Source organism: Bos javanicus, chromosome 14 (genome assembly GCF_032452875.1).
Source record: "Bos javanicus breed banteng chromosome 14, ARS-OSU_banteng_1.0, whole genome shotgun sequence".
NCBI lineage: Eukaryota > Metazoa > Chordata > Mammalia > Artiodactyla > Bovidae > Bos > Bos javanicus.
The window spans coordinates 40821072-40835055 of NC_083881.1; the positions used below are offsets into that span (position 1 = coordinate 40821072).

Genomic DNA, 13984 nt, shown 5'->3' on the forward strand with positions numbered 1-13984 from the left:
CCAGAAAAATAAACGACCCAATCAAAAAATGGGCCAAAGAACTAAATAGACATTTCTCCAAAGAAGACATACAGATGGCTAACAAACACAAGAAAAGATGCTCAACATCACCCATTATCAGAGAAATGCAAATCAAAACCACTATGAGGTACCATTTCACACCAGTCAGAATGGCTGCGATCCAAAAGTCTACAAGCAATAAATGCTGGAGAGGGTGTGGAGAAAAGGGAACCCTCTTACACCGTTGGTGGGAATGCAAACTAGTACAGCCACTATGGAGAACAGTGTGGAGATTCCTTAAAAAACTGGAAATAGAACTGCCTTATGATCCAGCAATCCCACTGCTGGGCATACACACTGAGGAAACCAGAAGGGAAAGAGACACGTGTACCCCAATGTTCATTGCAGCACTGTTTATAATAGCCAGGACATGGAAGCAACCTAGATGTCCATCAGCAGATGAATGGATAAGAAAGCAGTGGTACATATACACAATGGAGTATTTCTCAGTCATTAAAAAGAATACATTTGAATCAGTTCTAATGAGGTGGATGAAACTGGAGCCTATTATACAGAGTGAAGTAAGCCAGAAGGAAAAACATAAATACAGTATACTAATGCATATATATGGAATTTAGAAAGATGGTAACAATAACCCAGTGTACGAGACAGCAAAAGAGACACTGATGTATAGATCAGTCTTATGGACTCTGTGGGAGAGGGAGAGGGTGGGGAGATTTGGGAGAATGACATTGAAACATGTAAAATATCATGTAAGAAACGAGTTGCCAGTCCAGGTTTGATGCACGATACTGGATGCTTGGGGCTAGTACACTGGGACGACCCAGAGGGATGGTATGGGGAGGGAGGAGGGAGGAGGGTTCAGGATGGGGAGCACATGTATACCTGTGGCGGATTCATTTTGATATTTGGCAAAACTAATACAATTATGTAAAGTTTAAAAATAAAATAAAATTAAAAAAATAAAATAAAAAAAAAAGGAATACTTGGGATCTGAGAAGCCAATGAGGGGGGGGGGGCGGGGGGGGAAGGGTGGGGAGAAGGGGGTGGAAGTTAATCTCCTGGACCTTTATATTTGGTGTTATAGATACATCCCAAATTAAACTCATAATCATATTTCAAATCTATTTTTCCACATATTGTCTATTCCTCAGACTATTTGTTCTCTGAGAGTTATCTTATCCATTCTCCATTCTTTCTTTTCCTTTGCAACTATCTACTAATTACTCTCAAATCTATTATCTCCCTCCCATATATTTCTTATGAGGTCTAGTTAACAGTATCAAAATGACCTACTAGCCCATCATACTTAGCAAATTAAACTGAATGCATAAACTCCATTTGCACACCTTCTTCTAATCTTGTATTTTCTCATTAGAATAAATTCCTTTAAACTGTATTGAGCTGTTCATTCAAACAACTTAGGTAAGTCTTAGAATCCTCTCCCTATCTCCTTTTTATCTCTTTTTCTCTTTTGTTTAAATGTCAATGGTTAAGACCTCAACTTCAATTCCATGAAAAATATCTAGAGAGATACTATAGTGATTCAGTTCATCAATTAAATAATTATTGAAACCATGGAAAGTGATTAAATTAATCATGCAATGATGTATAATGAATGAGAAGACACTGGCCTGGGGAAATCTCTTATAAAGTTCATTTTAAAGACTAGAAAAAGAACAACAAGGAAAAAATCAATGAAAAAATAAGCAAACAAATACATAAGTGTGGGAAAAGGAAACTGAAGGTAAGAGGAGACCCATTTGAGTGTTAAACTACAATAACCTGGAAAGAGAGAGGTCAAAATTGTGAAATACTGTAGACAATAAAGCAGACAGGGAAATTTAGTAATAAAGAGAGGGTAGAAGTTCTTAATGAAGTCCCTTGCTGATGATGTTCCAAGAACCCACAGGGACCTGGGCACTTTCCTCTGGAATGGGCTGAATTCCTAGAACCATCATGAGCCTTACTTCAACTGTTGGAGACCAAAAGACACAAACTCAACCAAAAAGAATAAACAAACTAGGCCATGTGGCCCCTGTCCAGCAGGAAGGTGTTTCAGAAGAAACCTTCGGCCGCTTCACCCTACAGAATAAGGATGCAGAGTCTCTTAGAGAGGAATGAGGCAGTCTGGGACCTGGGACCATTTGTTGCAGAGCTGCAGTGCTTGCATCTGGACTTCTCCTGAGCAACAAAATACAAAAAATCTGTATGAAACTAAAAATAACTGCATGCATGTGCAGCTAAGGCAAATTCTGGACAAAGACACAAAGAGACCAAAAAACCCAAAACTGCCAGTTTTGAAGAGCCAGAAGCAAAAATAGAGGGTGGAGAAGCAAAAGCAGGATGCTGCACACAACACTACCTATGGGTGGGCAAACTACCTAAGCGACCCTTCAGTCTGACTCCTGGACACATCCCTACCCTCCCTTCATATAAGGAATAAGCTTGCCTCCCCTCAGGTGACAAGCAGGGGAGCCTGCTTTTGTTCTTGCTCCCTCCCTACTGCAGCAGAGGCCACAATAAGACCTTGACTGGAAAAAAAAAAGTCTATGTAAGAATTGATGGCATTCCACACATGGCATTCATGTTTTATTGTGTTGAAAGGTGCACGGGGTATGAGGAAGGATTGGCACAGGCACCTACCAAGAGTGCTGGCCAGGAAAGAGATGATAGCAATCACAGCCTTTCTGAGCCTCTGTTTTCTCTTCTGTTCAATTATTACTGTTTGTTAAAAATGATTAAGGAAGCCAATTTAGATGTTATAAATACACTTAATTTAACACTTCATAAAACAGAAAGGAAGCTAAAAGGAAGAAGAGGAAGCTTTAAAAGATAAAGAATGAGGAAGAGAAGAATAGAAAATATCAATGATTGGGGCCACATTGTTAACTTTATTTAGGGTCAGAAGGCAATTGGCCATCCGGATAAATTGTGCTTCTGATTATGAGGAGCATTTACAGTAAAACAAAAGTTGCCGAAATTTAGAATTACTAATGAAGGATCCTGGTAGGAGTAACTCCCTCTTGCGTCTACAAAGCTAATTCAACCTGTGATACATATTTGGTCTTCCTTACAGATTTTATGGGTAAGAATGAATTTATGGATGGTTCTAGAAACTTTTCAAATCATTTTTAAATTCCTGAAATATGTACCTCTTCTTTGTGCAGAAACAAATCTCACAAAAGTTAGCACGTTTTATTAAAATTATCTAATTTTGAAGACTTTGACCTTTTTGAAGACAGGCAATGTCTTATTCATTTTTGTATCTTCAGACTTGAGCATGGTATTTATCAAGCTCAGTATTAAGAGCAAAATCAATGTCGATTGTGTTCCCCAAACTGAAGTTTGGTATGAAATTAAAATTCTATGAAAGTAAGTAATGGGTTAATATCTTTGTTTCCAGTCAAGATCCAAGAAACTGCTAAAAATAAAAGGCAGAAAGTTGGATGCCATTCAAAAATTTTATCCAGCACATCCTTCCTTTTCTCTTCTCCTGGAGATAGGACTGAGTAGTTTACTAAACCCAAAATTGGCTGCCATACTTCCAGTTTTCAGTTGTGAACATTTATTTTGGAAAAAGATGTCTATAGGAAGACACATAAGAGGCAGTTCCTCTCCTCTATCAACAAAGATAGCTTTCTATATCTAATGAACAAAAAACAGTTACAGTGTGTTTTAGTAATATTTTATAAAATTCCAGAATGATACTGTACTTGGTTTTTGCAGAATGGAATTAAGAACCTCAAAACAGCCTCCTTCTATACAGCAGCTCTAATATGATGTAGAAAGTTACCAAGTTTGGAACTTTTGCAAAACCCTTAGAGTTCCCTGCTCTCAGATGTTATAGTACTTTCCCACTGATATTAATTAGAAATTAAATTTGGAATATGAGGAATCTTTAAATTTTCCTTTGCCTAACTTAATCTATTAGCTGTGTTGAGAAAATTTCCTTTGTGCTATATGGCACAGAATGGTATGGCCTAGGGAGGTATTGTTTTACCCATTAGAAATAGTCCATTAAACCAACGCAAATCCATGGCATTCCCTGGGAGAAGGAGTCAAATTTAAAGAACCTTTGTGGATTGCTTAGATTAAGAGAATCATAAGGGCCATGGTACATCAGAGTTCTTCAAAGCTCTGAATGATGGGTGAAATCATATACAATTTAGTATTACTTTCAGGTCCTGGCATTGCTCTAAGATCACCTCTTAAAGAGGCACCCCTGTCAGTGTCACACACGCTCCAGTTGTCCTTCAAACCAGCTGTGTGTTTACTATGTGTGTATACCAGTTATACTTCTGGTTCCTTTTGCGAACATGCCTGATCCAACTTATTTTCTCCAATCAATCACATCCTGGGATCCAATGTATAAATCCCATATCATATATCTTTGCATAACTGTTCTAAAGAATCTTATTTTATGTACTATTTGTGTTAGAATAGTGAACATTGTCATGTAAGTAAAAAATTTTGCATATAATAATGTGGTAAACCATCCAAGTGTCATATCAACTAAAACACCAAGTAACCCTAAAGAGAAAAAAAAGAAAAAACAGAAATAAAACCTCTTACACAAAATTGATATAATTCTTCACTTTAAAGAGGACCGATGAGGGTAGAAAACTGGGATTTTAGGGCTACCAAATTTTCTCCAAACTTGTTCCTGTCTTATTTTTCCCCTCTATTTTCTCTTATTGTTTTGTTTAGTTGCTAAGTCATGTCTGACTCTTTATGTTACTGTATGGACTGTAGTCCAACACCATGGACAGTAGACTGCCAGGCTCTTCTGTCCGTGGAATTTCCCAGACAAGAACACTGGAGTGGGTTATCCTTTCCTTCTCTTCTCTTTTTCTTAGGATCCCTCAGATGTGTAACTAGCTTTTTCTTTTTCTTTCCTTTTCTTTTTGTAAACCATGATGATAACTTTGAAACCAAGAAAAAAAAAAAAAGGTTAATTTGTGGATAACAGCCTTTGGGGATGTCATATTAAAATACTACTTAAATGTTTATAAAAAAGAATAGAAAATCCGAATGTTTCCTCCACAAGAGAGGAAAAGACATTTTAAGAGATAAGATGATGGGATATATTTTAAAGGAAGTTTAGCAGAGCTTATGTGATTTGCTTTTCACCAACACAGTAACATCTCACTTCACATCTTTTAAAAAATGGGTCCAAAAATACTCTGTTTATAGACAATGATAGCTACTGATGCTGCTATGGCTCAAAAACCTTTTGCCATTTCTGTGCCCCATTTCCCTGGCCTTGGGTGTCTTTGCTCCCAACAGCCCACATGGACTATGCTTTATTAGAGAAGTTCCCTCCTTCTACTGGAGTCACTTTCTATATGGATGCAGAGAGACCTGGAAGTGAGGGTCTGAGTTTACAGCACTCCACACTAACTTCCCTCAAGACAAACAACACTGAGGTATAATTTGCACTTCAGAGATCCTTTGCAAGATCAGACTGAAGCTAGCCTCTAAGAAAAAGACAACCTGAATCACTTCCTTGCCTGTTTTCCCCATTCTCCCTGTCTCTATTCTGTTCTCTCAGTTCCTTACTAGTTTATCCTGGGAACACTTCTTAATTAATCACTTGCATACAGATCCTTTTCTTAAGTCTATTTCTGGGGAATCCAATCCGAGGACAATCTTATGCAAAAATACTCTTGTACAATAATTTTCTTATTTTAGAATTATCCAGTGAATGATCTCTTTGTGAGAGAAAATGCATATAGTCAATGAATTCATTAAATGTATATTTGTTGAGAAACTACTAAGTGTAAAGCACTGTAGTAAGAACTTTGCACATAGGCAAGAACAAGAGCTCTTCCTGCCTAAATTCTACTGACAGACAGATACAAGCATTAAATGAATGATATACTTAAGAAGATACGTAATTATTTCTATGAAGGATCTATGAAAGCAAACATAGGAGAGGGGTAAAATAGCCTGGACTATCAGAGGAAGTTTCCTTAAAGAAGTAATATTGAAACTGAAACCTAAAAATGACTAGGAGAAAATCACATGAGTAGGATGGGGGGATTTCTCCAAAGTGGAAAACAAAGAGTAAGTCTTAGGAGCAGGACAGAAGGCCAGCATGGCCCTGGTAGAGTGAACATTGGTGTGATGTAAGGCAAGGCAGGTGGGCAGGTGCCAAATCATACATTTCCTCTGGCATATTAAGAATTTCTGTTTTATCCTAAAGGCAATGGGTAACCCTGAAGAATTTTAGGAAAAGTGCATGTGCTTAGTCACTCAGATGTGTCTGACTGTTTTCAACTCCAATGACCATGGCCAGCCATGATTCTCTATCCATGGAAATTCTCCAGGCAAGATTATTGGTGTGGGTTGCCATGCCCTCCTCCAGGGAATCTTCCCACCCCAAGGATTGAACCCAGGTCTCCCACACTGCATGCAGATTCTTTACTATCTAAGCCACCAGGGAAGCCAAGGAAGAGAAGGGATATGATCAAAAAATTGCTTTGTTTAGAGGTCCTGGTTTAGTCTAAACTGAAACAAGAGCATAACGTCTTTGGGGGACGTCTAGGTACAATCTTCCCTCATAGCTTAGTCAGTATCTGCCTGCAATTCAGGAGACGTGGTTTTGATTCCTGGGTTGGGAAGATCCCCTGGAGAAGGAAATGACAACCCACTCCAGCGTTCTTGCCTGAAGAATCCATGGACAGAGGGACAGAGGAACCTGTCTGGCTACAGTCCATGGGGTCGCAAGAGTCAGATACGACTTGGTGATTAAACTGCTACTACTAGGTACAATCTTTGGCTCTGATCTTGGCTTTGGCTGATGTTGCCAGAGGATATAGAGAAGTAAATGGTTGGATTCAAAAGACATTTTAACAGTAGCACTGAGTGGACAATTAGTTATAGACAGGAGAAGAGGAAAGTATCAAAAATCATAGTCCCATTTCTGTCACGAACACTAGGGTACATGTTCATGTTATCTAGGAGAATGTCAACCACAGGAATAAAGCTGCTTTGAAGGCCATAACAGATGCTAAAGGTATTGATTATGTATTCCAATTATATCCAATATAAAAAAACACATATAAGTGAGAAACACCTTTAATCTCTGCATATAAATATAAACACATATGGGAATATTTTTAGTTTTTGATGAAATATTTAACTTGGTTATGACTTCATTACATCTGTGCTCATTCAAAATATATTTCTATATTCTGCGTATAGTTAGCCACCTAGAAAATGAAAAGTATGTGAAGCTTTTCTGAAAAATATTGTAGGAAGAAGAAGGAAGGGAAGGAAAAGTGGGGAGATTTGCAAAGGAAAAGAAGGGAAAACAAAGAAAGAGGAATTAATGGAAAAAAGAATAAAGAAAGAAATAGAAAGTGGGAGGGATGGAAGGAAAGAAGAGAAGAAGAAAGGAAGGAGACAAGGATTTTTTTTCCCTATTAATTGTCACTGTCATATTTGACCTTCTACCAAGGTCATTCACCCACCTGTAATGAAGACAAATGTAATGTACTGGATTCTGCCTAGATGATGAAACAAATCCATTTTTTCATTTGACAGTTCAGACTTTTAATTTGGTGTTTCATCTTCAAAAAAGAAAGAAAGGTTGAATTGGGTTTGGTATGCTTGTAAATTTGGATTAAGGTTAGTCTGCTCTATTCTATAAGCAAAATAGCTTATTACTCTTGCAAACTTTAAGATGAGATCAAAGCAATACATTCTATTAACTAGACATTTTCCACTAAAGGTAAGTCATTTCTTGCTCCCAAGAGAATGCCTCAGAATAATTTAGAAAGAAAATTCTCCATGTTGCTCTGTATGAACGAGAAAAATCATACACATAGTGTAAGTACAATAGGAAATCTCTTCCATGTTTCTTGGTCCTGCAGTGTGGATTTTGTAGGGTGATATGTAGAACTCTCCACATGGCATTATAATTGAAACGTTGTATGTTACAAGACTCCGTTTTTCATCTCCCTTCCATAATAGTCACTCTTTAATCTTTTTTTCCCCCCTTCTGTTGCCTCATTTTGCCTTCTCAGAGTATTATGCATGCTGAATACCATTATTACTTTTGGTTATTAACTAGGGATGGATTTGGAAAAAGTAATTTTGTGCCAGCTTGATGCAGCAGAATAAGCTGTCAAACATCATAGCTGGTGACAGTGTGCTGTCCTTCTGTGAAGCTGCAGCACAGTGTGTGTTATAGCTGGGAGGTTATAGGTAATCAGAGAGGATTACTGAAGGCAGCTTTATTAAATATCTGTGAAGGTCTACTGTGGCTGCGACCAGATAATATGAGCTTCCAATATGAAAACAGGAAATTATTAATAAACTGGATTGGCTGTTCTGAATGCCCTTGCAAAAGTTTATCTAATTTTACTTTCCAGGGAGATGAATGTCAAGTATTAGATTTATTATTACTTAAGGTGTAGGCCTTTTATACTTTGAAGTGATTCTCTTTTAATTTGTTATATTTCCCTGGATGTTTGATGATATTAACATTGTTTAAACCAGGATGTTTCCATTCTCATTTTCTAGTAAGTAAATTTTGACAGTTCAGGGTAGAGCAGGTTTCATGTATTCTTTCTGATGGTATATGATAAAATATGGCTTACCAGGAGACTTAAATATATAAGTAGGCAAGACGTTTTTCCATGTTGGAATAAAGCATTTTATAAGCTTGTGTCCAATACAGTTCTTTAATCTTTTTTCGTGAAAATTTTCAAAAGTGAAAAAAAAAAGTCAGTTTGTTCTGTCTTTTAAAGGATCCTTTCATTTATGGCAGAAGAAACTGTTGATTTATTTTTGTTTAATTGCAGCACAAAATAATAAGGCATAGCATTTGAAGAACTCCTACAACTGCTTTGATGCACCTTCGTCTATTCAGGAATGTGAGAAAGGCAGCACCTTATGTTTAACACTGTGAAGTTTGACAAGCATTGAAACAAAAAAGGAAGTGTAAATTTTACTAATCAAAACATCTGTACGGTGCAGCCATTTACATTTTCCTATTAAGACATGAGAGAAATGTTAATTTTAGACGACTCTTTTTATGACCTATAATTACTGTCATTAAGAAAGCTCTGGAGACTTACAGGGGGCCTTTGACTGAAATACAGTTTGACATGTTCTATAATTAATGCTGAATTAACGTGCTACATGAAGTGCCTTTGGAAAAAAAAAAAAAGGCTTCTTTTTCTCAAAGAGAAGTCAAAGAAATTATATTACAGGCATGCCCACCAGCACAGCAGTATTTCAACATATATTTTTGAGCCTGTGAAAAGCTGACTTCTCAGGTACTTTAAAATGAGTATTAAAACTTTCTTTCGGTTTAGGTAGGATATGTATACAAAGGAAAATGTATTTGTTTCCAAGTTCTTTCTTTCATATTCTAGATGAGAAATTAATACATTAAAGTATTAAAAGATGTTTGCCCCTTGGAAGAAAAGATATGACCAACCTAGACAGCATATTAAAGAACAAAGATATTACTTTGCTGACGAAGGTCCGTCTAGTCAAAGCTATGGTTTTTCCAGTTGTCATGTATGGATGTAAGAGTTGGGCCATAAAGAAAGCTGAGCACTGAAGAATTGATGCTTTCAAACTGTGGTATTGGAGAAGACTCTTGAGAGTCCCTTGGATTGCAAGGAGATCAAATCAGTCAATCCTGAAGGAAATCAATCCTGAATATTCATTGGAAGGACTGATGCTGAAGCTGAAACTCTGATGCTTTGGCCACCTGATGCAAAGAACTGACTCATTGGAAAGGGCTCTGATGCTGGGAAAGACTGAAGGCAGTAGGAGAAGGGGATGACAGAGGATGAGATGGTTGGATGGCATCACCGACTCAATGGACATGAGTTTGAGCAAGCTCTGGGAGTGGGTGATGGACAGGGTAGCCTGGCGTGCTGCAGCTCGTGAGGTCACAAAGAGTCGGACATAACTGAGTGACTGAACTGAGCTGAACTGAAGTTTGGTCACTTTTGATATACTAAGAACACTGAGAAAACTGAAAAAAGAGAGAAAATTTGATCATAAAATGCACAATTAGTGCTCCTAGTGTAGTAATTCTAATGCTTTCTTACAAGAGTGTTACTGTAATCTTTTTCTAGAATATAAGATACATGAGGGCAGGTGATATTGTCTTTAAATCCTTTACAACTAGAATTTGCATGACATCTACTGGGTCCTTAAATTTGGTGAATGAACTAAAAGAGTAAGGAATATAATAATACTATTTCAAAAAAAATGCTATTTTGATATTTTGAAAGATCTTCTCTACACTACTGTAATATTCAATATGTTTTTGAAGTCCCTGACAAGAAATGTGATATAACATCTTCTGTAGGTGGGGTTTTGTGTTTGTGTGATATGAAAAAAGACAAATGATTTTTCAGAATAAACTTTTAAATGAAAACTGCTCAAATTAATTAAAAAGGAAAATCTAATTTTTGGGTAAAAGCACATTTTGTGGTAGTTCTAATAATTTTACATTAGCCATACTCAAAAAGAGTGAAACTGTAAAATATCCTTGAGGACATTTCCAGAGAGTATCTTAAACAATTTCATTCCTAATAATATTTTAAATAAAGATAATTATCAAAATTCCTTGGAATCAAAACTCAACATTATTTTCCTTATAATTTTAATTACACTACTATTAAGATTTTTGTTTAATGTTTATTATATTACAAAGCTGATGTTCTGAGGAAGACTGGAAATAACGTGTCCTCTACCAGAATCCACTTCTAAGTTTACTACACAGAGTCAGCCTCAGGGGACAGTTAATACACAAAGCATTAAAATACTTCTAGGTCAAATTCCTAATATTGACTTTGCTATTGGTTTTCTTGGTGGCTCGGACAGTAAAGAATCTGCCTACAGTGTAGGAGAACTGGGTCAGGAAGATCCCATAGAGAAGGGAATGGCAATGCATGCTGGTATTCCTGCCTAGAGGATTTCCTGTACAGAGAAGCCTGCCTGTCTATAGTCCATGGGGTCACAAAGAATCAGCCATGACTGAGCGATTCACACTTTCACTTCCCTGGTGACTCAGTGGTAAAGAATCTGCCTGCTAATGTAGGAGACATGGGTTTGATCCCTGGGTTGCAAAGATCCCCTAAACAAGGGAATGGCAATCCACTCCAGTATTCCTGCTGGGGAAATCCCATGGACAGGGGAGCCTGGCAGGTTATAGTCCCTGGGGTTGCAAAAGAGTCAGATATGACTTAGCTCATAAACAACAACAACAATTTTTGGTTTGAAAAATTAGATGTCTCAGATTATTTTGTTGTTCGAAAATTTCCCAGAGTAGCTCAGCGCCTGAACTGATTCCTCCTTGCAATAGAAGCAGGACTGGACTAATCTGCTGTCAGTTAAAAAACAAAAAAAATGCATGACACAAAATAAATAAAGAAAAACCAAAACAACAACAAGAACAACAACAAAAAAACCCAAACAAAAGGATATCCAAATAGCCTCAGTAAAGGCAAAAGGGACTCTGACATATTTTAAACCAAAACAAAAATCTATGATAAACCCCCAAAGGAATCTCTTCTTCAACTCCTGCTTCTGTGTGAGCAAATGTTTGTTTTTATTAAAATTGGCTTAGAAAAAATGTCATAATAAATATGTGTAATCATATTGGACAGAGAGCTATTATTCTCAATCTGGAAAGCACACTCTCATGAGTTCTAAAATAATCTGCATTCAAATGAGATGTGTACATGAAAATACAAGGAAATAGCTTGCATATATACAAAATTAGAAAAGGAAACCAAGATTTGCAAAGTATGGGCAATCAAAATTAAGGAGCATGTAACAATGCTTTTAGATTTAAATTTTACTTATCACTGGGTATTAAAATTGTTCAAGCCTTTGAAAAAAATTTTCCATAAAAGTTTCAATTATTCTTCTTTTGATTGCTATTGTAGTTAAACTCTATATTGTTTGGGGCAAAGGAATATCTAATTTTTCATGTTGGGATATTAATAGGGACCTATAAGATATATTTGAAATGCCCTAATTTATTGTTTCCTTCCTCATTTTTTGTCAGAAATTAAGCTCAAATTTTTTTCTTTTTGATCCATCCAGGAAAGAGAGAAGGAAAAATATCACTCCAGTCAGAATGAGCACAGTGAACTGAAGTTAAATACAGTATATTTTATTTTGGTAAGCAGCTTTTGCTACTTCCTTTTGGGAAATAAGAAAATGAAAATAAATAAATAAATAAATGATAGATCCAGTCCTTTCCTGGGCCTCTTTTTTGTATTTCACAAACGTCTCTCATTTGCTTGTGAGCTTCTGGAGGATGAGGGTCATGTTCTGTTCCTTTAAGAATTCTAAATGTAACCTTGGTGTTGATACAGCCCCATCGCAAGTTCTAGGTGAATGCCATTGACACAGACATTAAGTCTGGGAACTAAGTTTCCTTCATATAAGAAATGAGGATACAGCTGATCTTTGCAAAACTTTGACGTCTTCTCTGAAGAAAATAAACAGATGTAAAAAGTGCAACTGTGGAAAGAATAGAAATACATAATGTTTTCTTCAAAAGGTGAATGATGTATGAATGAATGCCTGTGTGTGTGTGTGTGTGTGTGTGTGTGTGTGTGTGTGATTGAAGCAACCACTGAATAAATGGTATGTTAAATACATTGCTTGTGGGCTATGATTAAAATAAAAAGTTTCTCTGAAATTGCTGCTACCTCAACAATAAATATCCTAAAGTGTTTTCAAGTGCCAAATTAGAGTCTCTACTTAGCAATTAGAATATATCCAGTCCAATATATTCATCAACATTTTATTTTTAGTCAAGTTAAAAGCTTATTACCTCTTTAAACCATGATAAGGTTGTAACTGGGGGTGTCTTTCTAGAAGGAGCGTGTTCAATGATGTCAGCTCTCCCCATTCATTTCCTCCCTTTCCCATGGCAGCAATGAGGTAGGAGAAGGCTGGAGAGGTCGGGGATAGAACTGAAGTTTTTATTTTCTAGATGACTTCACACTTCCAGACCTTGAAGTTGATTAAGGTGACTTTTGTCCTTTTTGAGGGCATTTGTGGGAAATTCAAAGTCCATCACCAGAGGATACATTTGAAGCCCTCTTGACTCTAATCCAGTGTCACTCCTGAACGACTTTGCAGTCCCTGTGTGGCCCAGGCTCTCTTCTTAGGTGGGGCACAATGATGGTGTGCAGGTCTATTAATGCTGCCATTTCTGGCCTACTGCTTTCCCAAGGGTGAGTCAGGAACCATCCTTTCTCCCTGGCCCCACTTAGGTTTAGTGGGCCCAGAGCAGATTCTTTCCAGGGGCCTGTGAATGCCCTTTCACAAAACTTAAGGTAAAGGATGTGGAGCCTTCAGCCCTCTCTACTTTGGAGAAGGTGATGGCTTCATTTGTCAGTTTCTCTCCAAAGATGTGGCTTTACAACTCTCTCTCAACTACTGTGGTGTGGTGGTTTAGTCACTAAGTAATGTCCGACTCTTTGCGCCCCCATGACTGTAGCCTGCCAGGCTCCTCTGCCCATGAGATTTCTCAGGCGAGAATACTGGCGGGAGTTGCCATTTCCTTCTCCAGGGGATCTTTCCAACCCAGGGATCGAATCCTTGTCTCTTATGTCTCCTGCGTTGACAGGTGGGTTCCTAAGCACTAGTGCCACCAGGGAAGCCCTCTTCCAACTATAATCCTTCCTTATTTCCCTGATATGACCCACGGTCCCACAGTTGCAAAACTCATCATTTGTCCCTATAGTAAATTGTGCATTTCAAACCGTCTACGTTTTTTTGTTTTCTCTACAGTGTCTCCCATTTTCTTATGTTACAACTTCATTGAAAGAGATGTGCATGCATGCTAAGTCCCTTCAGTCATGCCTGATTTTTTGTGACTCTGTGGACTGTAGTCGGCCAGGCTTTTCTGCCCACAGGATTCTCCAAACCAGAATACTGGAGTAAGTTGCAAGAGAGGTGAGAG

At 37.5% G+C, this 13984-nt stretch overlaps 1 long non-coding RNA gene across 1 annotated transcript in view; it reads left to right on the plus strand.

The window, feature by feature from the left end:
* The window catches only part of LOC133260220 (uncharacterized), a 74476-nt gene extending 60733 nt beyond the window's left edge, over window positions 1-13743 (plus strand). The window contains exon 3 of the long non-coding RNA XR_009740692.1: window positions 12109-13743. This is a non-coding gene — a long non-coding RNA (uncharacterized LOC133260220). The remainder of the gene's footprint in view (window positions 1-12108) is intronic.
* The last annotated feature ends 241 nt before the right edge of the window (window positions 13744-13984 follow it).